This window comes from Acomys minous (genome assembly GCF_964271855.1).
Source record: "Acomys minous genome assembly, chromosome: 1".
Classification (NCBI taxonomy): Eukaryota; Metazoa; Chordata; class Mammalia; order Rodentia; family Muridae; genus Acomys; species Acomys minous.
In genome coordinates, this window is record NC_140483.1 from 37,873,735 (window position 1) to 37,897,747 (window position 24,013).

Below are 24,013 nucleotides of genomic sequence, written 5' to 3' on the forward strand. Positions count from 1 at the left end.
GGTTGTTCTGTGGCATACATGGATTTATATGAGCACACATATGTGTCCTGTCCCCCCAACATAGTTAGTACACACATACACACACACACACACACACACACACACACACACACACACAGAGAGAGAGAGAGAGAGAGAGAGAGAGAGAGAGAGAAAATTGGCAGTAGAGGTTAGTGGGCTGGCTTCCAAGGTGGGTAGACACCATATCAATGTTTATTTCCTAGAACTGAGCACTATTTAAAAATTAGTGTATATTTATAGAATACAGCATGATGTCCTGATATATGTATACATTGCAGAATGGCTAAATCGTGAGCTCTAATTTTAGATAGGAATATTTATTAGGATTTTCCATAGCCTGGATAAAATATGCCCCACACTCCTCCTTCCTTTGTTATGATTCCATGCTTACCACATAACCTTTCGAGGACTAATTTGGTTCTGCAGATGTCCGTAGCAAGGAGGTAAGCTGGCTAGAGAATTTGAGTACGTAATTATCTCAGGCTGCAGAAAGGCTAAGCCCTCTGTGAGTATTAGTAAACTGGTGGAGCAAGCCAGCAGGCAGTGTTCCTCTTTGGCTCTGCGTCCATTCCTCCCCTGACTTCCTTTAGTGATGGACTGTGATCTGGAAGTGTAAGCTGAAACAAACCCTTTCTTCTCCTAAAAATAAAATAAAATAAAATAAAATAAATTAATAAGCTGGTATTCCAGTTATTCAGGGGTTTGTCTGCCTTATCCCCTGAAGGTAGTTGCTTTGGAGAGAAATGACAGAAGCCCATTCTAAAACTACACAGCTGGAGCCAGGTCCTCAGTGTCAAAGGCTCTACTGGCCTGTACTGTCTGGCTCCTCCTATACAGCCCCCTTCCCAGCCCCCACCACAAGTAACACAAGAGAGGGCGTGGCTTTGAAGAGTGAAAGCCTGGACCCAGCCAGATCAGATAACATTAGGGTAATTTAAAAACAGTATGGCTTCTTTTTTCACCTTATATTGAATACAGATGAAGTACCAGGCAGAATGGGGGTCATCTGGCAATGAAGTCAATGCCAGTGCTTAATACAGGACTTGAAGAGCTTGTGTTGGGGCACCCCCGCACCCCCCAGGGTCTGATAGGACTGAAGTCCCAACCTTCCTATTTTGATGACTGGCCTGCTAATATTTTTTATGGGAAGAGAAAGCTGGCAGATGCCTCCTGAGCTGCCGGTCCTGAGTGGACGAAAACTAGGTTTATCTGTTGAAACATTTGTATTTCCTCTTCTTTATAAACATGCGCTATGGAAAACACACCCGGGTCACTGCTAAGTGTGGTGAGAACAGTGAGGTGCGCTGTGTTTGCCTTTGGCATTGGCACCGCACCCTGTTTCCGTTTCTCCTTCTCTCCGGTCCTTCACATCCATTGATTTAGAAAAGCAGGTTCTAACAAAATGTTCTCACATAATTTAAAGTTGCATTCCCCTATTATGATTATTTTATCAAAACCATTTTGGGATGGTGGGGATTGAGCTAGGGGCCTTGTGCTGCCTAGGCAAACATTTGACCACTGGTCCTTTTTATCTTATCACGTAACGACACTGTAAAGGTGTCTACCTGAACTCTTGTCTGTGTGTCTGTGCACAACTCTGTTCTTCTTATAAGGACAGAATTAAAATCAGGGCTCACCCATATAGCCTCATGCATCCATTGCCTCTTTAAAGACCCTGTCTTCAAATATACTCGTGGATCTCACAGCACCAAGGGTGTAAAATTTAAATATGTGAGTTTTGTGGGGAAGGGTTGGGGGAGAACATGGCTCAGTCTATAACAGAAGGAATAGGGGAATATGGGTGTCACAATGACATTCGTTATGATTAACTTCCTCTCTCTTATTGTTGTTGTTGTTATTATTATTGTTATTATTTAATGAGGGATACTGCATGCTACTGTTTGCCTCCCAAGCTTTTGTTTCTAGCCTGGTAATTATTACTGTTCTATCCCCCATAGATTACCTAAGTTCAGGCCTTGTGTGATTTACCTTCACTCCAACTTTTCTTGTTGCTGTTGACCCATCCACAGTGTCCATTCTGGGTTAGATGTCAAAATTTGGGCAAGAATAGAAAAGAGTGTATATTGAAGAAAAATTATGATTTATATCTTTACATTTGTATTGGTGTGTGTGTGTGTGTGTGTGTGTGTGTGTGTGTGTGTGTGTGCACGTGTGTGGTGGTGGAAGTCAGAGAATAACTTTAGGAACCAGTTTTCTCCTTCCACCACGTAGGTCCTGAGGCTCAAACTCAGGGCACTAGTGTTGGTAGCACTATTGCCCATTAGTGTTGGTAGCCGGCACTATTATTACCCACTGAGCCAGCTGGATGCCCACCCCCCTGACTTCAACAAATATTCAGGTGTCCCTTTATATGTAAGCTAAATTCATTTGCTCTACATAATATTTTGAGATACCAGGCAAAAAGGTCTCTCCTACATCTGAGAAGGGATCTAGAATAGAAGCCAAGGACCATAGAGACATAAGCTTTTGCAGGGCACGGTGGCTCTTGTTTGCCTCAGACAAGCGTTTTCCTTTTCCTTTTCCCAACCGATCACTAGCTTATTGTGCTATTACTGCATGTGAAATGCTTTCATTTCTTTGTTCAGTAAGTCATCAAGGTCTGAAGAAGCCTTTGTCAGTTACTTCCCAAGAGGATCCCAGTGTGTCGGTCTTGTTGGGCTCTGGAGGCAAGAAGACATAAGTAAGTGAAGTGTGTTTAAGCACTTTGGTTAACAAGCCCATTTGGGGCGGTTTTCCGTATGGATAGCTGGGGTCTTCTCTAAGGCGTACGTCATCCCAAGAAATGGCTTCTGTTTAAAACAGACATAACGCTTACAGCCTGCATGTTTTTCTCTTGTCCCTCAAATTCATGTGAGAATCCTAGCCCTGGGGAGGGCCTAGCAGTTTGTACCTCTGAGAGGTGACTACATCATGACCACCGTCTCTCATCCGCGTACTACCCAGGCCTGACCCTGCTTAGCTTCCGGGATTAGACGAGATCAGGTGCGTTCTTGGCCGCAGACTAGATCATGACTGTCAAGCCCGCAGTGTAGCTTTTGTATCCGCAGAGGGTAGGATGAGTTTGTACTGCTCTGCTGTCTGCCTTGTGGGAGTATAATGAGGCCGTACTCTCAGCCCAGAATGAGAGCACTGTCCATACCAGCACCCCCATTTCAGACTTCCCGCTGCGGCAGCTGTCAGAAATAAACGCCTTTATATCATTCCAGGGTACCTGTCCCAGCCAGAGGCCCAAATGGACGAGGCGAGAACTGCCCAGGAGGCTGGAGAAGGTCTGTGGAGAGGAGAGTGAAGCATGTTTCGGTCCGCTCCCCATTATCTATACTGTTCTGGGTCCTTCAGTTTTGTTCTCTTAGAACTTTTTTATGAAATGCCCAATCTGCTTTCTTTTCCATTCTGCTGTGGTGCAGTATGAACCTCACTCCCCATCCCCCTCTGCCCCCCCCAACTTCCCCACTCTCCCCCCTCCCACCCCCCCTCCCACTCCCCTGCCTTTCACTGATGCTCTTCGCTCTCAGTTAGTCCAAGGGTCTTCCAGGACAGGCTGTATGTTGAAATTAGCTTTTGATGTCTTTCTAAGGTATGGCCAGAGCACTAGGAAGGCCTCAACTCTATCCTGACGTTCTTGACTTGAAACCATCACTTAAAACGGCTAGTGATGAAAGGTAGGCAGAGCGAGCAAGTGAGCGAGTGAGCAAGTGAGCGAGGCAGCAGGAGTGAGCAAGCAGCATCTGTTGAATGGTGAACCCCAAGAGTTCAATTACCCCAGTTTCCTCCACAGAAGGTAACCATGGAAACCTCATAATCCAAAGCGTCACCAACCTAAGCTAAACACACATACACACACACACACACACACACACACACACACACACACACACACGGCAGAATGCTGCGTGACTGTGTATGCTTGTGGCCACAGTTTAGTTATGGGTAGATGGGTATGTCTGTGGTGTCTTGGCAGTTTATGTGTGTGCATAACGGAGCTAGTATGGGCGTCTGCTGCCACAGGCTTTCCTGTTCTGTTCTCAAGGGTGGTGGAAGAGCATGGGTCTGTCTTAATGTTTGGGTGTTACATGGAGAAAAGGTTAGACTATGTGGCTGAGGGTGTGTGTTTGCAATGTAGTAGAAGGGACTGTGATGGTTGATTTGATCATATAGGAAGGTTTTAAATTTACATTCCCCCCCTTAGATCAGGTTTCAATTGCACAAAAGCAAACAGGAATTGTGTTTTTCAACAGCTTGGGTGTGTGTGTGTGTGTGTGTGTGTGTGTGTGTGTGTGTGTGTGTGTGTGTGTCCGGGGTATTGGGTATTATTTCCTTAGGATAGGAAAGTCAGCCAAGATCTACCTGGAACTTCTCAAACAATTGAGTGTAGCTATAAACTCAGGTGTGAGAGTATCATTTTTATAAAGCTGTGTCACTAATTCTGGAGAGAATGTGCTGGTTTTTTTTTCCTTTTTGCTTTCTACTGTCTGTCTTAAACTTCATTGCTTTTTATGATTGATTGAGCATTGGATGAGGGATATGTGAAGGTTGCACCTGAGGATGGGCTGGTGGGGACAACTCCTGAGAGTCTGCTAATGAAATGTGTCACTCGGTCTGTGCACGATATCAAGAAGATTGTGTGTCACTTGGCAGATCTTCGAGGGTAGGCAGTTCCGTCTGGATTAGAGGATTATTTGGGGAAAAAGCTGTGTGAGGGCTGGGGCTCCAAGCCAGGAGTGCCTGGCTTTCTGGGTTATGGGTGGGGGCTGCACACTGTGTAAAACCTGGTCTTTGCTGGAGTTTGTCTCAATTTAACTGGGGTTCTGTGTACGCATGTGTGCATGTGTGTGTGTATGTGTGTGTGTGTTTGTGTGTGTGTATGTGTGTGTGTGTATGTGTGTGTATGTGTGTGTGTTTGTGTGTGTGTGTTTGTGTGTACGTGTGTGTGTGTGTGTGTGTGTGTGTGTGTGTGTGTGTGTTACTTACCCTTCTGTGATGGATGAACGAAGGATTTCATTACTGAACATTGGGGAAAAAAAACCCTTCCTGTCCTGAATTCTTGCCTGTCACTCACATTTATAGCTAAATATTCTTAAATGCATAGGTCTTGTTTGTCCATTACAAAAAAATGCCCGCTCACAGAATATTTTTTTCTTACTTTTAAAGTAACAGCTTCCTCGAAGACATAAATTTGCATTAGCATCTTCCATCAGTTCCAAAGGGCTGGCCACCTGGCCCATGTCCCTCTGGCAGCCACCTCGTAGCTGCCGTCTGCTTCCCTTGTAGCCTTGTTCCCAGGGAGAATGGGGCCAGGCAAGAACGCTGAGATGGTTGACATCAGGCAGTTGGAAGCATTGCTATGGGGAAGGAGCCCTATCACTGAGTATGTAGGGACCATTGGAGTTTGCCCAAACGGTGCCAGAGTAGCCCTGGGGTGGGTCATTCTTGCTGAGCCCACTCTGGTTCCTTTACACCAAGCTCCCTCCTCCTTGTTCCTCACCCGCTCAGAACAGTCTGGGGAAGACGAGGAGGTCTTTTCTTTTCTGTATCCATTGTAGCACTCAGTTGGCTCCTCGTATCCCCTTCCTTCCCTGTGGTCCTCTGTCTTTAACACTCAGCGATTCAGAGGCTTCTGGCAGTAGATTATTTATCCTTTCATCCATCCTCTTCTTCTAAGTGCCTCAAAGAAGCAGACCCTGGGGAGAGAGCAGTTAGCAAGGCACTGCTCTGCTCTGCATGCACTCACCTGCCACCTGGAGAGAGGCTATTCCAATACAGAGAGAAGGCACAGCAGGGGCTAGCCAGGGCTATGGGAGTGTTGATCCTGTTCTTGAGGACTTGGAGGCTTCTGAGAAGAGCTGATGTTGGATATGTAACCTGCAGGGGAACAGAGGACCATCCCTGAGTGACAGCATGCATTGCACAAGGGGAAGGATTTTAATTAGAAATATGAGTTAAAATTACTTTATAGGTGAAACACAGATACATAGATAGATAGATAGATAGATAGATAGATAGATAGAATGAAAGACAGACAGAGAAGAAGAACATAGGAACGGGGTCTGAGAGAGGGAGAGTGCAGAGGCAGCTGGACAGAGATGAAGGCTGCAAGGTGGAGGATGGAAAGAGGACCATAGACTCATGCATGGCAAGAGCTGTCAGAACACAGCAAATACCCACGGGCCCCTTACTTGTAGGGAAAAATGACAAGTAAAAGCAAAGGGATAGACACCCAGCACCCCCAAGGGCTGGGTTGGAATGCTGAGTCAGGACTCTGGACCTCCCAGTTTCTAGTAGAAAAGAGAGGAAGGACAGAGGCAAGGTGGGAGGGAGCCAAGTCAGAGCCTGGAGAAGGCACAGAAGGGAGGGAGACCCACGGGCTCCTTACTGTCAGCATCAGGGCAAGGAGAGAAAGAGGGGAAAGTTGAGACAAAAATCTGAACCGGTTTTCTTCCTTTCCCCCCTTCCTTTCCTCTTTTTTTTTTCCCTTTCCAGCCACATCCTGCCTACAACTAGATGTCAGGGAACTGGTTGCTATGGATACTAAATGGCATTCAAGCGGGGCTGAATTATTAAAGCAGGGTCTTTTCTTTGAAGCCATGGCCCCAGTATGGAGTAAAGTCTCATTAGGCAGTGCAGCATCAGATACAGGCCTGGCTTAGGGCTGCCAGGTGCATCTGCATGGGTGAACGCTTAGAGGAGTGTCAGTCACCGGGCCCTTTCCCATGCTGGGGAGCCTAAAGGTTTGTAGGGGCTGGGTGTGGGTGTGTGTTGGCTGGGATGGATTCCTGCCTCCCAATCTGCTTCCTATTTCCCTACCTCCTCCGCCTTATAGCCACAGCCACAGCTCACTCAGATGGGCTAAGAATCAGAAGGATGTTTTCTTTGTGCCTGAAAGGACAGCATATTGTTCAAATTGTTCAGTCACTCATATTCAAAGAGGCAAGAAAGAAAATAGTAGGTGTGTCTGTCTAGAGCAATGGCCTTGGCCATCAGGACTCTACTGGCACTGTGAACAGGTGCAAGGGATCTGTCACGGCCATCGGATCTGTGGCTTTCTCCCAAGTGCTGGAAGGGGCTGTCAAGGAGAGTCTTATTTGTGGGCATGTTTATTGTTTGTTTTGACGGTGGGGGGGGGTCGGGTGGGTGGTAAGCATGGATGCTCTTCTCTGGAGGAGATTCCAAGCCAGTGAAACCATCCGCCTTCTGTTAGCCTAGTTCTAGAAACTTTTCAGTTAAAAGGAAAAGAAGGAGGCGCACGCAGTGCGGTGTCAGTGTCTCTGCTGATGGGGAAAGGCACCCGTGGCTGCAGTTGTGCCCGTGGTGTCTAAGTGGTGCGCTAGAGCTGGGCACTGAATATCGTTTTCCTTCCCCAAGAAGCCAGGAGGTTCTGAGGTTGGTTCTCTGAAGTGTCAAGGTCTCCCCTTCTTAGCTTTATGCTGTTTCTCTCCTAGGGAGGAGCACTGCTGGCTCCTACAGCCAAAGACTATGGCCTCTTCCTAGCCTAAGAGGGGGTCTGGAGGTATTCTAAATGAGCAATTACATCTCTTTATTTACTCATTTTTGTACTGTGGGAGCGGCTGTTTGTGTCAGAGGATAACTTTCAGCAATCAGTTCTAACATGTGAGTTGGGGATCAACTCAGAGTTTGGGGATCAAACACTCTGAGGTATCTGGCCAGCCCTGTGGAGGCATTTTTTTTAAATGTTTAAACACACACACACACACACACACACACACACACACACACACACACACACCCTCTAATCAAGGAAAGCTGATTTACAGAACTGTTTCCAGCTTTCAAGAAAGGGATACATAGCCTGATTTTTAACCTTGATGCCCAGTGGGGCTTTGTTTGCTTAATGTTGGGGCCACTGAAATAGACTAACTTCTTTTTAGGCTTGGCGAGAAGTTTATCAATCATCTGATTCAGACCCATGATTGTGGCTGCTCACAAGCTAAACCTCCCAATCAGACTTCTCTGCTTGCAGGCAGGAAAAGGGAAGAGGAAGGTTGCACAGCCTCCCATCTCCCACTGGGCTAAGGGCAGAGAGTTGCCTCATGCCTACTCCATTGCCTTCCACGCAATGTCTCCCAGCTCCTCTGGGTGTCAGGCTGAAGGCCAGCAGTGCGTGGAGTTGGCAAAGGTCAGTAGAGAGAGGGTACCTGCCGTCAGTCATAAGACACTCAGAGTGAGCCAGGTCGTTGTGGTGCACGCCTTTAATCCCAGCACTCGGGAGGCAGAAGCAGGTGGATCGTTGTGAGTTCGAGGCCAACCTGGTCTACAAAGTGAGTCCAGAACAGCCAACGGTACACAGAAAAACCCTGTCTCAGAAAACCAAAACCAAAACCAAAACCAAAAAAAAAAAAAAAAAAAAAAAAAAAAAAGGCACTCAGAGTGGAGTAGGCCAACTGTGTCTTTCACTTTGAAACCCTCAAGGAAACAAACCTTCAGAGGAATGGCCAGGGCTAAGCTGGGCTGTAGGAATGGTGAGGGACGGGTGTTTCCCCCACCTCCTTGAGGCTCTCTTCCTTCCATCCTGCTGCCTCTCCCTGTTCTCTGTTGGAATACGCTGTGGTGATGGAAGGAAGCTTGCCCATATGACTCGGGGAGATATTTTCAGTGTTCTGGGAAAGACAGGCTGAGAGCCAAAGAAACGGGATAGAGGAAACCCCAGAGACTCAAGTCTAGCAGGCCTTGGGAAACCCAGTTTGAGTCAGTAATTTTTAAGGCTGTCCCTCAGGGAGAAAGAAGGTTGGCTCTCCTAGAGTTCTCAGCTGGGCCCTGGAGATTCTTGGAGCCTCCACAGGTTACAGAGAGGCTCCTTCTCTGGCTTGGGGGGTCCCCTTGCTTGGGCAGTGCTGGGCTCAGGGATCTTGCCCTCCCCCCACTACCTCATCGTTCTTGACTTCAGAAGCCCCCGAGTGGCTTTTATTTTTCTTTTGATGTGGTGAATGCTTGCGCCTCTGATCACTTTTCCTACCCTAGTGAGGCCAATGGCTAGGATTCTGGTGAGGTCTAGCGCTGGCGAGAGGGCTCGGGGAGCAGGGCCGCGGGGGAGGCACTGCCTGGAGACCCGGTGCTTCAGTACAAATCACTCGCTGAAGTTTGAGGTCAGTGAACTTTTATTTATTTATTTATTTTCAGAAACCTTTACCTAAATTTCTGGACCCCAGCCTGGTTACTACACAGATCTGTGCACAAACCCAGCCTTGCGCTGCCCCCCTCCCGCCCCTCCCCGCTGCCTCTGCGCGCTCCCGTGTTCGTCTTGCCCGCCTCCTGCCTGCTCCACACAGCTCTCTGGGGCTGCGCTGCCTGGACAGAGAGATTCCTCCTCCGTTTGGATACCTTACCGTTTTCTCTTCTCCTTTGTTATTTATTTCCCCAGCTGCCCCCTCTGAAGGGGCAAGTGTGAAAGTCTTTCTGACTGCCAGAAATTTCTTTTGCACTGTGTGGGCAGAAGACAGATTTCCCGCCTCCCCCCCCCCCCTCCAGCCCGAACTGTCTCTATTTCTCATTTATTAATTTTGTTTTCCATTTCTTTCCCTCCTCTGCATCTCTTTCTATAGACTTTACCTTCTTTCCCCTTCAATTTTACCACCTCTCGTCCCTCCCTCTCCCTCCCTCCGACCCCCTCCCCCCACCCTTGTAAAACAATTCAATGATGCCTCGGGATTATTAGCACACCCTCCTTCAGCTGAGCGCGGGACTTTGCATTAATTCAAGGTGAGTGGGCTTGGGTTCTTGTAGCAGTGGACGGGGCTTCTTGTGTCAGGGTGGCCACAAGTCGGGCTGCGCTGCGCTCCCGAAGGCAGCGCGAATCCCCCACGCAGCTGCTACCTGTTGGGGTGCACGGACCTTGGAGGCTCTCGGATCTGGGCTAAACCTTAGCCAGCTATTCTTCTGCACGCTGCCTTTTCCTTGTCTAGTTTCTTCAGCCACTGACCCAGCTGGGATAGTCCAGGAGCGCATTGGGATCCCAAGGGTGCCATTTGGCTTGTGGCTTGCACCCCTCACTCCACAGCTATGGATTCTCTCCTGTTGCCACAGAAATGGAGCCCCACTCCTAGTGGGTGGGGGGCCTGGGGATCTTCATTAGCCTCAGAGCCTCTCAAAGCCCTTTCATGGCTCCAAACAGGAGCAGCTCGCCAGCCCCCAACACTGGGAAGTTTTGTGGGGGACCATTGAAGAGGAAGTGTAAAGCAAGGGGCTGAGCTTCCACTGAAGTTTCCGTGAAGGACCCTGTATGTGCTTTGGACTGGTTCAGGGTGGCTCGACTGTCTCTAGAGTTGCTAGTTGAGGCAGGCATGTGGTCTTTTCCTGAGAGGGGGGCTTGGGTGGGGAATACCAAAAGGAAACCAGGCTAGAATGACTTGCTTTTTTTTTTTTTTTACCAGGTTTGGCTGTCCCCTTAAGCACCATGCTTCCCAGGGGCAGAACAGTCAGTGTTGAGTGCCTTTTGGTGTTTTATGTCTCTGATCTAGAGAGAATGATGGCAGATATTTTCCTCCATCTCCCCCATCTGGCCTTTCTCCTTCAGGTGGGGCCCAAGGTGGTAGTTTGGCCTCTTGCCCAAGGTGTAGGTTTGGGGGTGGAGGTGGGACTCTGACGTGGGGATCTTTGAGCTGCCTGTGTCGGTGACTGTGACACCTCACAGCCAATGTTTCAGGCTGAGTAGGTTGGCGGATGATAACCCAGGGCTGGCAATCGAGCTCTTTCCCTTCATAGGCCACTGTGTTGGAACATTCACCCTCATTCTCGGGAGACGAAGGAATAACGTTTGTTCTTAGTCATGTCACAGAGACACCATCATCTGGGGGGAAGGCAAAAATCTTACTCCAGTGCGGAAGCTGGGAAACCTGGACCTAGTGATGCGTTTTCACGAAAGGAAGAACCCTTGTTTCTTGTGAGAACCAGAGGAAAGCGGGCTTCCTGCACTGTGGTTGGAATGTGGGGTTGAAGTGCTGGAGGAAACGTGTCTGTTCCCAGTAGAACTGCTGCTGGAAAACAGAGCTTCCTGTCTTACAAATGTGTGCTTCCAGCCTCCAGTGCCCAGAAGAAGATGGCCTCATGTTGCTTGGTTGCTTTCTGCAGTCTCTTGCATGCTAGGACTCTGGCCAGAGAGATGCCTTTACCATTTTGGAGTACAGGGTAATTATGCCACTCACTGTCGAAGTCTGGGCACTTTTGAGGATGTGTATGAGTTAACTGAACAGTGACTGTCTACACAGGTGGACTTGACTGCATGGTCAGGGGTAGGGACAATCCACGAAGCAACACACATTGCATTTGTGTCCTGTCTTGTATTCCGCCCCCAACCCTCCACAATGCTGCCCTTGTGGTGAAGTGGATGGGGCCGGCCAGCATTTAGAACACAGGTTCCCTATAGGGAGAGAGGGAAGTTGGTTTACTTAACAGACACAGATTTTAGGAGGTTTGTTTTGTTTTGTTTTCAATTCTGTCTGAAAAATTCAACTTGAAAATATGAACTTTTGGGCAAGGGATGTACATCAACAGCAGAGTGTTTATTTAGCATGCTCAAGGCCCTGGGTTTGAGCCCCAGCTCCAACAAAACATAAAACAAAACAAAGCAAAGAGCAAACAAACAAACAAACAAACAAAACCCCCAAACACAGACACAAAAGACCAGACAGTGAAAACCGCATTCTCTGAATTGCCCATTCCTAGAGTGGAACTTTACTCTTGGCTATCAACTTGAGGGTGGTTTCCATGGAGCCCTTTCTGTGCCCTTGTGTGAATCCTTGTGGGATTTATGAGGCTGGGGCTCTGGCAGACCATCGTGCTAGGAATTGAGAGTTCAGGGCTGTTAGCAGCATGACTGACAGCTATCCGTAAACACAGACACAGTGCTGAGCTCTGGGATCCATGTTGTCACAAGTCTTGCATCCCTGTGAGGCTGTGATTGAGTGCTAAGCATGAGGAAAAAGGAGAGAGAGAGAGAGAGAGAGAGAGAGAGAGAGAGAGAGAGAGAGAGGAGAGAGAGAGAGAGAGGGGAGAGAGAGAGAGAGAGAGAGAGAGAGAGAGAGAGAGAGAGAATGAGAAGTCCTAAGTGTTGTCAGTATTTCAACTGAGAAATCCACATCCCGGAAGTCACATTTTACAGGGAAATATCTGGCGTTTACTTCCTTGCTGTGTGAGGAAAAGACAAGCCTTCTTAGGGAAATGCCAGTCACAACGTTCCTCAAACCTTTGGGTCTTTCAGGCAGCTAAATCATCTCAGGTTTTGAAGAAAAAAAAAGCTACTATTTATTGAGGGCCTATTGATTCCAGATGCTACAGCAAGCAGTTTCTAGACCTTTCCATAGTGAATCCTTGTCCAATTCAACAAAGTATAAGTGAAGAAATTGAAGGTAAGGAAAGGAAAGTTAACTTGCTCCCTCCCCAATGCTGCGTCTGTGCTGAACTGGTCAGCATTTAGGGAAGTTTGTTTACTTGTCTGTCCCCCTGGTTCTTGTATCATGTTGCCTCTGACTTTTTTGTCATTGTCGTTGTTGTTGTCAGCAGTATTCTTGTTCAGTGTGCATGAAGTTTGTGCCCCATTTCCCCTTCCTGGCTGTTAAGAATAGCCTTTGCCATGGATTTCACTCTAGTGTGCACAGAAGCCTAGCTGAGGTGACAGGACTGTCTGACGGGGGAAGTAGGGTGTATGCCACTGTCTACTCCTCAGTGTCTGTACATTTTCGTTAGGGAGGCTTGCCTCACTCAGGGTGCCAGTGACTGCCTTGGAAGAGGCCTTCCCACCTCTGGCTTTCGCTGAAGGAATTCTGCAACTCAGTGAGGAAGTATGCCTGTCCCGCTGATAGGAGCCTGGGTGTGCTCAGGTCCTCACTCCAGCACGAAGGCAAAACTTGAGCCTGAAGTAGATCATTCTGGACATGTTTCTAATTTTTACCCTTCCATTTTACCATATAACACTGTGGTTTATCAGACCAAGAAAAGCAGAGGGAAAGAAGACAGGCTGGGACAGGCCAAAGCAGATGAAGGAAGTACTTACCTAGAAGACTTCATTTCTACCGTAATTTGGCCCCAGTAAGTAGCCTTGGGCAAGCCACTAATCTACCTGGGTCTTATTTATTTTATCCCAAAGAGAAAGTTGGGCCAGATGAGCCATTGACATTTATCCTAATGGCAGAGTTCTAAGGTCCTGTATAGTTCTGGGTGTCTTCACATTTTGTGCCTGCAGATTCTAGGTGATCTAGTTTGTTGTTCTGTTGCTGGGATAAAGAGTATGAACAAAACCAACTTGTGGAGGAAAGGGTTAATTTCAGCCTCTAGGTCATGTTCCATCACTGAGGGTAGCCAGAGCAGGAGTTCAAGGCAGGAACCTAGAGGCAGGACCTGAAGTAGAGACCACAGAGGAGAACTGCATCCAGGCTTGCTTCCAGGCTCACAATCAGCTTGCTTTCTTATATGGCCCAAGCCCATCTGCCTAGGGATGGTACCACCCACAGAGGGCTGGGCACTCTTCCATCAATTGGCAATCAAGAAAATACAGCACAGACTTGTCCACAGGCCAGTCTGATGGAGGCAATTTCTCAATTGTGGTTCCTGCTTCCAATGTATGTCGAGTTGACAATCAAAATTAGCCATTGAAAATCAAAGCCATTCCTTCTCCTGTCTTCTGTCTTAGTGGTGGTAGATGTGAGAGGAGCATCAACTGCCCTCAGTCTCCAGTGGGCAAGTCAGTTATGGACTAGAAAAACAGGGTGATTTTTCTGGTCAGAACAGTGTGTTTCTTCTTCCTGGTTAACATTACCTCACATTCCCAATAAGCAAGGGAGAACTAGGAAAAGCAGAAAGTGTAACAGAGGTTAAAAGCCATATACACTTTGCCCTGACTCAATAGCTGAACAGTAGGGGGCAAGGGGTTGAGGTTGGGAGGTAGGACAATGGGAGCTGGTAGTCTCGAAAAAGATAGTGATTCGGGCTGGAGAGATGGCTCAGTGGTTAAGAGCATTGTCTGCTCTTCCAGAGGTCCTGAGTTCAATTCCCAGCAACCACATGATGGGTCATAAACCATCTATAATGAGATCTGGTGACCTCTTCTGGTGTGCAGGTGTACATGCAGATAGAGTACTCATACATAAAATAAATAAATAAATCTTAAAAAACAAACAAACAAACAACAAGATAGTGTTTCTGTCTTGGGCACACAGCCTGTGGCAGGGCAGTGAATCTGCCCTCATGCATAGGCTTTTGTATACTTTCTGGCCTGTGTAACAGCACAGTCTAGGGCCTGATGGATGGACTCGCCTCTTACTGAAAGAGAGGCTGCTGCAATAACTGCATGTGTATGTGTATGTGTGCATGCATATGTGCGTGTGTGTGCGTGTGTGCATGTATGATGTGTAGAGGTCAAAGGACAACCTCACTTACTGTTCTTCAGATGTAGTCCATCCATTTTTGTTTGTTTGTTTGCTTGGGACAGAGACTCTCACTCATTGGTTTGGGGCTTGCCAAGTAGGCTAGGCTTTCTATCCAGTGAAGCCCAGAGATTTGCCTGTGTCTGCTTTTTTAGCACTGTTATTATAAGTGTGTGTTACCGTGTTCTACTTTTTTTTTTTTAAAGTATGGGTTCTGGGAATCGAACTCAGGTCCTCTTGCTTGTAAGGCAAGTGCTCTAGCAACTGGGCTTTCTTTCCAGCCCCTGGGCATGGTTCTTGGTCTTAAGAGATTGGCTTCTCCAACTAAGGATAGTACTTTTATATTTAAAGATTAAGGCAGTAAGATAAGGTGATAAAGGTATAAGAAGGTACCAGATGCCAGATTTTATGTTGTAGAGGAGTTTATTCAATGAACATGGGGGGAGAAGGAAAAGGGGGGAGGGGAACCCCGGGGAGAGAGAGAGAGAGAGAGAGAGAGAGAGAGAGAGAGAGAGAGAGAGAGAAAAGAAGAAGAAGAAGAAGAAGAAGAAGAAGAAGAAGAAGAAGAAGAGGGAGAGAGAGAAAATAAAAGGGAGAGGGAGGGGGTAGAGAGAGGGAGGGAGGAGAAGAGGGTAGACAGGTAAGAAAGGGTAGAGAGAGAGAGAGACCACGAGGAGGGTCTATCCCTTTATATGGCCCTGGGCAGGGTCAGAACCTTCCCGTCCCCCCCCCACCCATGGCAGGTAAGCGATGGCATCACAAGTAGGCCGACTGAAGCAGAATGCTAACAAGTACTGTAAGAAAGTATTTGTTTTCTATCAGACTGCATGTTTTCTGGCTGCAGCGCGGTGGATCTGGTCTTGCTTTAATCCCCTTTGGCTGTGTGAACTGGAGAGCCAATCACACTTCCTATCAGCACACAGCACTCTATCCCATCGTTAGCTCAGGGCATCACTGGTCACCAGAGGCCTCTTCCGATTTTAAGATGAATGACTCTTCTGTAATTCTGCCTTTCTTCCTTTTTCTTTCTACTTTGTCTCCCCTTCCTAGCCTTGACTGGTCACACAACAGATTTTTGTTTGCTTTATTTACTGAATAGAAATTTAATTCTATGTACTTAATTTAAGATGCGATGAGGAACAGTCTACATTTTTTTTTTTTTACTTCTTAAAAGAAAAATACATTGAGTTGCTCTTGAGTTATTTAGTCCTCGTTTGTTGTATTATTCTTGAATGTTAACAATCCTAAATACAGCACAAAGTTCTAACCTTCCACAGAGAAGAGGGTTCACAGGAGCAGATCCTATGTGTCTAACTCCTGGCTCCTCCTCCTCCTCTTTATCACTGCTCTGGCTGAGCTGCTCAGAGCTCAGGTGTTAGAGTCTTAATTGAATCTGTACTCAGGTTGAGGACAGTCAGCTTGCAACCCTGGAACCTGGTTGTTGGCTTAGAGCGGCCCTGGGATGCAGAGAGAGAAGGAGCCTAGGCCGGGGTTGTGGGGTGTGGGGTCGGGGCTGCAAAATCCAGTGCAAGCCTAAGCTTCATCATGGGGTAGGGACACTGCGTAACCCACCCTTTCTCTCTTGCTTCCTTCATCTCCTCTCCTTTCATGCCTTCCTCCTTCCTGTGCCCTCATCTTAGTCTCTATTTTCCTTCCTAATTCTCTTCTTTTCCCTCCTCCTTCTCTACTTCTCTCCCTCCCCCTCCCCTCCTTTCTTTTTCTCATGTTTTTCTCCTTCCTTGCCCCTCCCCCATCTCCTGTCTTCCCTTTCATCCCAACTCTTCCCCGGCTCCCCCCTCCCCCCCCCCCCCCCCCCCGACTCCCAAAGTAAGCATCCCTCAGGTACCTGTTCTGGAGTGGGTAAGTGATTTGGATCCTGAGAGTACAGCAAGAAACAAGACAGCCGAAATAGCCTACTCCCGTAAAATTCATATTCTGCTCCAGAGAGAGGGAAGCAAAATCAGCCTGTGATGAGTGTTATTCAGAGGGCTAATCTAAGGCAATGTGGTGGGGACAGAGAGACTTTAGAATGACATGTCACTGAAGGCTCCCGAAGAGGTGATATTTAAGCTGAGGATCAGAACGGCAAAAAATGAAAGAGGATTCATAGCCCTACTTTTTTTTTTCAGCATGCGAGGGATAAATTAAATGGTATGTGAAATTGTTTTATAGACTAGAAAATAAACTCAGCATTTTGTACCCCAGACAGAACTCTGCGAGCTGAGCATTGTGATTCATTAATATCATCAATTTCACTACCTGGCATAGTAGTGAATGTGGGTTGGATTAAATTACAAATGGAAATGGGGAGTTCAGAGGAGATTTTAAAGACATAAAAGCAGATGATGCCTGTGACAGGCATTTGTCAAAAGAAGACACTTCCTTTCCATCCCTGTTGTAAATGGGCTTTGTCTAGAGATTTCTATCCACCTGTTTCCTGGGCATTTACCAAGGCTTGGAGAGATAGTGGGGGGTGGGGAGTGGGATGGTATTATGGAGGGGCTAGAATCCACCAGGCTGTTCCAGGTTAGTGTTCCAGCTTCTCAGGGTCATTTTAACTCAGAGCAGAGGTTGGCCAATCTGAAGTTGGGGAGAGAGTCCACAGGAAGAAGACACTTCCTTTCCATCCTTTGAGAGAGACTGGTCTTCTGCCACTGGCAAGCCAATCTCCATCATATTTAACTCTCTGCATCCCAACTTCAGCTTACTCTCCCCGCCCCCAACCCTCAGCTGTGCAGGAGACCCTCCCCCCCCCCCCAAGTCTATTCTGTTGCCTATTGCCTGGGACTCTATAGCTCCACTCATTTCCGCTGCTGAGGGCTGAGTCAATATATTTCACTTACTACCTCCAATATTATGAATTGCAGCTTTCCAACATGGAGGTGTAAATCATTTAACTTCAAGGCCTGTTGAGGCTTGGGTGGTGGCTGAGCCGGTAGGCTATGCACTACCCTGCCATCGTCTCTTATTGTACCATGCCTTCATCATCCTTCCCACACTTAAAACCTAGAACTTGGATCCACCGCCTTTATCAGGACCACTTTACTCAGTTTCCATGGCAACTTCAGGACGAAGTCCCATCTTAAGAGTGTGATTTCTGGACAGCAGGATCAGCACCATTGAGACTTTCTCTGCTCCACGGTCCGAGTTCTGAGCCTGGCCCACATTAGAGTGGATGACCATCACATGAATCTGATGCATGTGCAAGTTTGAGAAATTTGGTTAGAAGGATGGATGGAGGGTAATACGGGGCACTTGCCCTCAGCCAATAGTATGGTACTTATCTTCTATCTCTTTGAGCTAAGGAATCCTTATTCATATGTTACTGATGGCAGGGTGGGGGGAAGGCCTACAAACCAGGAGATAAAGATATGTGGTGGAACCTGAGTTTCATTCAAGTCTTGGCTTTCAAGCTGGAACTATTATGAAGTTTGAAGTCCTAATAAATGCATACATTCCTGGATACATCTGTTACTAAACATTCAGGTTTTAGTGCTAAACGTTCTGGCCACTTACAATGGAGTAATGACCAGAGAGCTCTAGTATCTGAGACTGGTGACCAAATATCTCATTGATATCCCATGGGAACTTTCATCTGTGTGGCAATTCTCCAGCCTTGACTGGCCTTCTGCAGATAGGAACTAAATGTCTGATCCTTAAATGCAGATGCGTCCTGGCCACAGCCCTGCCTTTTCCACCTATGGTGTGTGCTCTCCCAGAGACCCAGCTCCCTTTCTCCTTGCTTCAGGTGTCACCCACATGCTATTGACTTCCAAACTTACTTTTCCAACCCAGGATTCTTTTATTCAGAATTTCATCCCAGTTGAAGAGCTAACACTTTTAGTGTAGTACTTCATGGTATCTCAGATTCACTTTGTTTAAAAACATATTTGACTACTTCTGGCCCCCCTGCCACATAATCTCTTTCAGCAAAGGATGCCACCACTCATTTTATTAACAAGCCATCGATCCAAGGGTCACTTGTAATTGCTCTTCAATCTATTTTCCCATTCACCTTCTAATTATAATTTATCTTGAACCTGCCTTGGTCTGTCCATGAGAACATCCCTAACCACAGTGACTTCTTCTAGGGAGAGTCCTGCGTTCTCTCCATGTGCCCATGGGTTCTCTTCTTTTCTATTCTTTTAGCATCTTGGGCTTACTCCTGCCACCACACTTGAGCTAGTGTTGTAATTGCCAACCTCCTTACAGACTCCGAGGGGCTGATAGCAAGGACTTTGTCTCTTATCAATGTTTCTTTAATGGTCTGGCCTTAGTGGGCAGGTGACAATTTAACCAAGTAGAGATGCCACTATGGAAGCTGTGGCCAATTCTAATTTTGCTTCCTTCTGTTGTGGTTCATCTTCTCTGCAGGTGAAGGGCATTGTGCTCACCGTCTCTGTCAAGATCCTTACCACATGTTGATTGTGAAGTGATAGTGAGGACCCAGTCAATTCCTTAGAGACAAATGATGAGTTGATGGTTGTGAAATGATGAAGCGTGTGTGTGTGTGTGTGTGTGTGTGTGTGTGTGTGTGTGTGTGTGTGTGTGTGTAGAAAGTGCTGCTCTGAAGCTGAAGTGAAAGAATTCTATTTTTTTTTTTTTTTGCCAACTTTATACCCAACTGAGTCATTACTCAGTTTGTCACAATCTCAAAATTTCTATTTCCAGCTCAGGTCTCTCTCCTGAACTTCAGACCTCTATATTAGACAGTTTTTAGAGGATGTTTCCATTTGGCATTCCCAGAGGCCTCTCAGACTAAACATATCCAAGTAAAATTCTTTACTTACAATTAATATTTTAGTTAGGGTTCAGAATAACAGGTTCTGTTATAATGTCTTACACACATGTATCATTACACTTTGCCCATGTTTCTCCTTTTCACCCATTATCCTGACTTCTCCCTCCCTCTCCTTTTTGGCCTTGTTTGTTCCCTATACAGTCTCTCTTCTGCTTTCTTGTCGTATGCATGCATATAATTTAAATATAGGTTCTAAATATTAGAGAAAATGTGCAGTAATCATCTTTTCCCTGTTGATGCTCTTGTTTACCTATCCATGTAAATGCTTTAGTCTTCCATTACAGTCTCTATTATATGCCCATTCCCCCTCTCTTCCTCCCTGCTTCTCTCTGTTCCTCCGTCTGTCCCTCCCTCCCTCTCTTTACTGTATAGGATAGAAGAAGTAATATTTGTTTTTGTCTTTTTGTTTTGTTTTGTTGTTTTTTTGAGCCCGGCTTATTTTGCTTAGTATCATGACCTCCGTGTCCATCTGCTTTTCCAGTGAATAACACAATTTCATTCTTCAAAGCTCTGTAAAACTCCACTTCGCGAGTCACATTTTCTTCATTCATCTGTTGATGGGCGTGCATCTAGGAAGGTTTCTATCTTGGCTATAGTAAATTGTGTGGCAGTGCGCTTGCATGCGATGGATGCCCAAGCATTTCTGTGAATTACCTATTTGGATTCATTTGTATATACACTCAGAAGTGGTGGGGCTAGATCATACAGCAGTTTAATTTTTAATTTTTTTTTTTTTGAAGAACCGCTGTTCTGATTCCCATAGCTACGGACTAGCATACATTTCCACCAACAATGAATAAAGATTCCCTTCCACCACATTCTCATTATTTATTGACCATTTGTGTGTCTTCTTTTGAGAAAATTTCCATTCATTTTCTATTTATTCACTGGATGGCTCTGTGTGTGTGTGTGTGTGTGTGTGTGTGTGTGTGTGTGTGTGTGTGTGTGTGTGTTCTTTATATACTATAGATATGAATCTCCCATCAGAAGTTTAATTTGAAAAGGTTGTTTTCTCCCCTGTCTGTGGACTATCTCTTTAATGTGCTGTTTGTTTCCTTTGCTGTATAGAAGCATTTTAATGTCATGAAATCCCATTTGTTAATCCTTGTTGTCATGGATAGTCTTATGTTAACTTGTCATAGCCAGGGTTATCTGAAAGAAAGAAGACTCAGTTGAGAAAATGCCTTTATAAGATCTGGGTGTAGGGCAATCATTTTTTTAAATTAGTGATTGATGGGGGAGGGCCCAGCCCATTGTGGGTGGTGCCATCCCTGAGCTGGTGGTCCTGGGTTCTATAAGAAAGCAGGCTGAGCAAGCCATAATGAGCAAGCCAGTAAGCAGTACCCCTTCATGGCCTCTGCATCAGCTCCTGCCTCCAGGTTCCTGCCCTGTTTGAGGTTTTTTTCTGACTTCCTTGATGATAAACCATGATATGAATGCATAAACTGAGTAAACGCTTTCCTCCTCAACTTGCTTTTGGTCTTAGTGTTTCATTACAGCAATAGAAACCCTAACTAGGACACTTGCTATTATTTTCTTCACTATTGAATGTCTTTTAAGAATGTCCTTAATTTTGCTTATATCTTCAAGTCTTGTACCTATGTTTTCTTCCACTAGTCTCAAAGTTTCAGGTCTTACATTTAAGGTCTTTGATATGTTTAGAGTTACCCCCCCCCCCCCCCACACACACACATACTGGGTGAGAGAGAAATGGATCCAGTGTCATTTTTGTACATCTGTATATCCACTTTCCCCAGTACCATTTGTTGAATAGGTTGCCTTTTTTCCAATGTATGCTTTGGCACATTTGTCAAAACTCAGGTGGCTGTTGCCATGGTTGTGGCTGTGATGGTTTGTATCTGGGTCCTCTATTCTATTGGATTGGTGTGTTGTCTGTTTTCACATCAGTACTGTGTGTTTTTGTTACAATGGTTCTGTGCATAGTTTGAGATCACAATTGGGATGTCTTCAGCATTGCTCTTTGTGATTTAGTGGTTTGGGGTCTTGTGTACTTCTATATGAATTTTAGGATCATTTTCTTCTCGTTGTGTAGAGAATCTCTAGAAAAGTCTTGTCATCTCCTAGGGTCTACTTTGGTTTGTCAAGTGTTCTAAAGTTGTCACGGTAGAGATCTTTCATTTTCTTGGTTAGGTTTATTACCAGCTGTTGTATAATTTTTTGAGGCTATTGTTAATGGAATTCCCCACTTGGTTTCTTTCTCAGAAAGTTCACTATTGTTGTATAGAAAAGCTGCTGACTTTTGAATGTTGCTTTTGTGTCCTGCTGTTTTGCTGAAAGGGACTGTCAGATCTCAGAGTTTTCTGTAGAGATGTTAAGGATTTTAAAGCGTAGGATCACATCATCTAAAAATAGAGACAATTTGTTGTCTTCTTTATTTTTATTTGTATACTTTACATTTCTGTCTCTTGCCTTGCTCTTCTAGTCAAAATGTCATGCATTATACTGGAGAAGAGAGGAAATTTAAGCTTCTTTTTTTCAGTGTGTCCTCACCTGGTTTTTGTATCAGAACAGAGTAACACCGGCTTTATAAAAAGAATGTGACACCATTTCTCCCCTTCCTACTTTATGGAGTAATGTGAATAGTGTTGATATTAGTTCTTCTTTAAAGGTCTGGAAGAACTAGGTTGTGAGTCTGTCTGGTCCTTGCCTTTTCTTTGTTGAGAGACTTCATTGATGCTTTCATCTCATTGTTGTTATAGATCCATGTAAGTTGTTTATATCTTCTTGATTTAATTTGGGTAGGTCATATGTGTCTTTCCTAACTTTTTAGAATATAGGTTTTTAAAGTATTCCTTAGTGATTCTCAAAATTTCCTTAGTATCTGTTGTGATCTCTTTATTATATCTAATTTTATTAATTTGGGTCTTCTTTTTTTATGTTTTTATGGATCTAACAAGTGACAAGTGCTCTATCTGTCTATCTGTCTATCTATCTATCTATCTATCTATCTATCTATCTATCTATCTATCTATCTATCTTATGAGACAAGGTCTCTCTACATAGCCCTGGCTCTTCTAGAACTTACTGTGTAGACCAGGCTGGCCTAGAACTCACAGAGATCTGCTTGCCTCTGCCTCCTGGGTGCTGGGATTAAAAGCGTACACACTCACACTTAGCACTCCTGGTCATTTTAAAAGATTTAAAAAAGTTATTTGAAACAGGATTTTAGTAAGGTGCCCAATGCCAGCCTTGAACTCTCTCTATGGTCTAGGAGCCTCAAATATGTGATCCTTGTATGTCAGATTTCGAGGTGTCTGGGTTTATAGGCTATTCAAGTATGGATCATCTATCTTTGATTTGGTTTCTGAATCTTATCTTCTCAAAGAGCCAGATATGCATTGTTCTTTTTGTCTCCCTTTTATTAGTTGCTGTCTCAATATTTATTGTTTCTTATCATCTACTGCTTGGGAGCCTGGCTTGTTCCCATTCTCTAAGACTGTGTGTACTGTCAGTGCTTAGCTGAGGTGTCTTACTGTAGCCACACATCACTGTAAACTTTCTGTTGACATCTGCTTTTGCTGTATCTCAAAGGTTCTAATAAGCTGTCTCCATTTTCATTTGATTTTAAGAAATTTAAAAGCTCCCTCCTTGATTTCCTCAATGACTATTACTCTCTGTGTATTTTCCCTAGTTCTCTTTATACCTATTTCTAGTTTTAGTCCACTATTATCCAAATAAGATATAATATAAAAGCCGGGCGGTGGTGGCGCACGCCTTTAATCCCAGTGCTCAGGAGGCAGAGGCAGGCGGATCGCTGTGAGTTCAAGGCCAGCCTGGTCTACAAAGTTAGTCCAGGACAGGCAAGGCTACACAGAGAAACCTTGTCTCTAAAAACCAAAAAAAAAAAAAAAAAAAAAAAAAAAGATATAATATAAAAATGTAATTTTTTGATATTTGGTAAAACTTGCCTTGGGGTCTAAAATGTGATCCATTTTAGATAAAGCTCCTGGAGCTGCTGATAAGAATGTGCATTCGACATCTGTTGGACGGGATGTTCTCAGATATCTGTTAACTTTATTTTATTTATGGTGCATTTTAAACCTGAGCTTTCTTTGTTGAGTTTTTGTTTGGATGATCCACCTGTTGATAGATTTTAGTATTGAATCCACTCACAAGGTGTTGTTTTTAGACTTATCTGTCCCTTTATGTCAGTAGTTTTTGTTTTATGATATTGATGCAGTAATGGTCGGTGCATATGTATTTACAATTGTTATATGTCTTGATAGATTTCTCCCTTTATTGACATGTATTGATTTTTTTTTGTCTTCAATATGTTAGCTTTAAATCTACTTTATCAGATATATAATTACTTCAGAATGATTTTGGCTTCCATTCACTGTGTTTCTGGTAGACAATTAATAGTTGGGTCATGTTTTTCAATTTAGTAAGCTAGTCTGCATCTTTTAATTATAGTATTAAGAACATTTATATTTAGAGTTACTATTGAGTGCAGCTTACTGATGCCTGCAGGTTTTAAATTAAATAAAAAAAATTTTTTTGTGGTTCTCCTGGTTGGCTCAATTGTTTACTATTTTGTTTCTTCCCTATTGATTATAGATGTTTGTTAGCTTACTGATCTTGGGCATAGTTGATTCTTTACTAGCTCTCCTTTGTTTATTTATTCCTCTCATGGAGTCTATTCTCCCTTGTATATGATTAACACTGTCTTTCTTCCTCCCTGTGTAGGAGTCTTTTAATTATGTTCTGCAGTCTGGTTGGCATTCATGAATTATTTTATTTTGTGCTTGTCTTGAAATGTCTTTCTCTGTTGATCTTT

The 24,013-nt window shown here is 45.0% G+C and overlaps 1 protein-coding gene across 5 annotated transcripts in view; it reads left to right on the top strand.

Moving 5' to 3' along the window:
• Window positions 1-9,319: 9,319 nt before the first annotated feature.
• The window catches only part of CACNA1E (calcium voltage-gated channel subunit alpha1 E), a 465,592-nt gene continuing 450,898 nt past the window's right edge, over window positions 9,320-24,013 (top strand). For all 5 annotated transcript variants that reach the window (XM_084785552.1, XM_084785556.1, XM_084785554.1 and 2 more), the window contains exon 1: window positions 9,320-9,756. The gene's annotated coding sequence lies outside the window, so the exon portion shown is untranslated. The remainder of the gene's footprint in view (window positions 9,757-24,013) is intronic.